The following is a 3775-nucleotide window of genomic DNA, read 5'->3' as shown; positions in this document are numbered from 1 at the left end:
AGCCCCCTTATTTTTATTGTTGTTCCCATGTAGTCCCCATACCCCATAAAATCCCACTATTGTTATTGTTGTGCCCTTGCCTTATTATTGTTATGTAGGCTCTGATTATATTATGACCCCTTGGACTCCTATATATAGAAAGGAGATCTTTTCATTTGGATAATCCAAGAATTGCTCATTTATGTAATGTAAAGGGGGTTTCCCCCTTGAAGAGGTTAATTTTTAAGTCGTTGATCTATCTTTTCTTCTATTTTGTGAGTTGGTTGCATAGAATTTGGTATCTGAGCTTTGGATTCTAGGGTTTCATTGTTGCAAGAAAGTCATCGTGGAATTTTTGCTATATATTTGTTTCTATGAAGGTTCAGAAGCTAAAATATTTACCACAAGGATCTGAAATCCTGATGAACTCTGTATAAAAATTTCAGATCTTGGTTCGCTATATTTTCGAAGATATCATCCAAATACTTTAGGTTTTTTGCATGCTCCATAATTTCGTCTCAAATAGGTTTGAATTTTCTTAAAAGTGGTTGAAATTACACTGACTATAATATTTTTGTATCAGTTTCAGGGCTCAAAGTCAAAAAATTGACACGTGGAACTTCGTACAACTTTTCTCTATTGAACCAATCCATAATCAAGTCATTATGGGAGATTGGACATAACTTTACCTTGAAGAATCCAACTTTGGTCTGACTTGTGGCATTGGAAAGAATACTCAAAGGGATACCATGGAACTAAATTTTAGCCCTTAGAGATATGAATTTATAGAGATACAACAGATTCAATATCGAGCTCCAACAAAGCAAGAAAAAGGTGTGTATTTTTATAAAATTTGGATAAGCTTTGTTTGAAAAATCAGTTTGAAGTGATTCGAGGGGCATAGTGAAGCATAAATATCATTGTTTCATTCAAAAATAACTCGAAGCAAGAAAATGGAAACACCTACTAAGCAACCAGAAAGCTCAACTACGACACATGAAGAAGAGGAAGAAATGCAACATGATATATGAAAATTATGAGACCAAGTGCAACAAATTTCGCTCTCGCAAAGAGTAACCAAAAATTAAATGGAAGCTAAGATGGATGGTTTGAAGAATGGTTTACAATCAGACATAGAAGGTTTGAATGATGGATTAAAATAAGACATGGAAGGTTTGAAGGATGGTTTAAAACCAAACATGGAAGGTTTGAAAGCAGGTTTGGCAAAGTTGCTACAAGAAACACTTCCTAATGGAAAAAAGATATTAGATGAAACTTATGATGTGTTACACATCATTTTGTCATCGTGACACTTGACCGTTAAAATGGATCTCTTGTCATCCATAAACATGTTCCATTACACTCCCTTAGAAGTAAAACAATCAAAAACCCTTGAAGAAGATGTGAATTTTGGGTAAAATGGCTTTATGTCTTGTTAAGTATGACTTGCGCGCTTTTCCTAGTTAGTTTCCGTGCATTTGAAATTTCTATCCTTGAAAATTGCGCAAAACTACACTCTATCTCCCACTATATACTGTGCAGATAATTCAAAGAAAAATAAAAATAAAAAGTGAATTTCATAAGAATTGTTGGTTGAATATATCCCAACTAAAAGCTTCTAGGTCATATCTATTTGAGCCATACCCCTCAGATCATGGAGTTGATTTCCTTTCATCAAGGAACCCTAATCCCCCAATTAGAGAATCTCATCCTTCTCTTTTGGATCTGAAACTTCTTCCTCTTGGCATATAAATTGACTAGATGATAGAGGGATTAAAAGGTTCAAAAAAGCTACACTTATGTTGTTGGATTTAGATTGGAAGGCTTATCAGCTAAGGAGAGGTTTAGAGGCATTTGTGAGGAACCTCATGACATCAAGGCAGAGGTTGTAAGGCTCTTCCTTCTCCTTGAATTAATACAAATGAATCTTTTTTTCCATCTTATTGTCTTATTGAAATGATAAATGATTTATATTTCTTTTGATATTCATTAAGAAAATCTCAATTTCTAATCTCCTTGATCATTAGATTAAGCTTGTTTGAATTGTTATGATCACATATGCCTTTGATCTCGCTTATTTCTATGATTGCATGTCTTTTTGAGCATTGGGAAGCTTCATCGAGACAGAGCAGGGATCTCCATCAAGCATATCGCAAATAGATAAGAGGCTTATTCTCCTACTCTTGTATTTAAAATTCAAACGAAATAAGAGGGAAAGAGTTATTCAATTGTCTCTTTGTTTCTAGTTTCCTTTAGGATCTAGAGAGATCTCTCTTGTGAGCAAGGGGGATTTATACACCATAAAAAATTGGCGACTCCGCTGGAGAACACTATTGTTCTCTTTTCTTTCCTTGGTTTTGCTTTCCAATCTTTTTTGTTTAGCTGGACCTAAGTCTTGGTAAACTTATGATCTTTTAGATCTCCGGGTTTGATTGCTTTCTTTTTTATTTATTCTTGGACTTCCCAGATCTGTGCGGTTTATGTTCACGCAAGAAACGTAGATATTTGCAGTTGTTGCCTCAACAACCAAGCACATGTGCACTGAACTATACTACTCTCTTACGCAATTCCTAGAAAATTTTGAACAAATAGGTTTTCTCTCAACCAGAGTCTGAATTTTGGTTTCTGAAAGTGTCATTATATTTGTTTTGATTGTCCAATACCTTTTCTGAACTTGTTTGAGTGCTTTGGTGAAGTCTTTTGGGAATCAATCCCTTTTGCAAAATTGATTAGGGTTTTTCCTTGCTTGTTTGTTGAATGATCAAAAAGAGACATGTTTTCCTTAAGATCACTGTATTCTTGTCTTTTTCGATCAAATCCATCATACCCATTATCAATCTTTCTTATTTCTGATGAAATTCTTTGTTTAATCGCAAATTAGGGTTTCTCATAAATTGTTATGTTTTGTGAAGAATTTCTTTCATTGCTGAATGATAAAAAGGAAATCATTTCTTTTCAGTTTTGAAATCTTTCATAATTACATTCTAACATCATTAAGTTAAAGCATTCATTAGGAAAATTTCATTTTTTCCAAACTCTTGGTTGATTTCTGTGTGTTTCAAAATTTCAAGTGATAAATGATAAAAGACATTTTGGGTTTGTTTGATCTCTTAGGCAAATTTGAAATCTTAGTTTATTTCTACATCTGAATCACATCAAAGTGAAATTGGATGTCTTATGAAGAAAATTTTGGTGAAGTTGTGAGTTTTGTATTTTATTTGAAGAAAATCAAAGAAACTCTTACTTTCCCTTGATTAGGATTTCATTGAATAATATATTACAAATTGCATGTTCGATTGCATTAGAATTTTGAGTCGAGTCATAATATCACAAGTTTCACTCTCATTACCTATTGAGTAAATAACAACTTAATAACACAACATTAATTAAACTCAATTAGAATTTTATATTTTTTATAGCTCTTACCATGTACAGTAGCTTAAGTGTAGGGCTTTGGAATAAGGAAGTTGTGAGTAAACTTTCCAAATCTACAGACAAACAATAGAATATTGCGATAGGGAGAGAAGAGAGATCCAATTATTTCAGTTTTTCTCTGGGAAGCTCTTCTAACACATGAGTTAAGCATGATATCATGTCAAATTTGGTGAAGTGATTGTACCCAGTTCATTGTCTATGATAGAGTGATTTGCACGTATTACAACGATGCCGAAAGGTACTTAGGGTCACTTGAAAGTAAAGCTCCAATTAATCATGTTGGGGAGCTTTCAAGGGGATTGAGCTTTGTTACTCTGACCTTGCGTGTATGTCTGATTTACGATTCTCCCCCCAGGTAGAA

The sequence above is a fragment of the Pinus tabuliformis genome, chromosome Q, assembly GCF_031772625.1.
Source record: "Pinus tabuliformis cultivar Carrire ecotype Pingquan chromosome Q, CPIR1, whole genome shotgun sequence".
NCBI classification, from domain to species: domain Eukaryota; kingdom Viridiplantae; phylum Streptophyta; class Pinopsida; order Pinales; family Pinaceae; genus Pinus; species Pinus tabuliformis.
Note: the sequence above shows the minus strand (reverse complement) of the source record.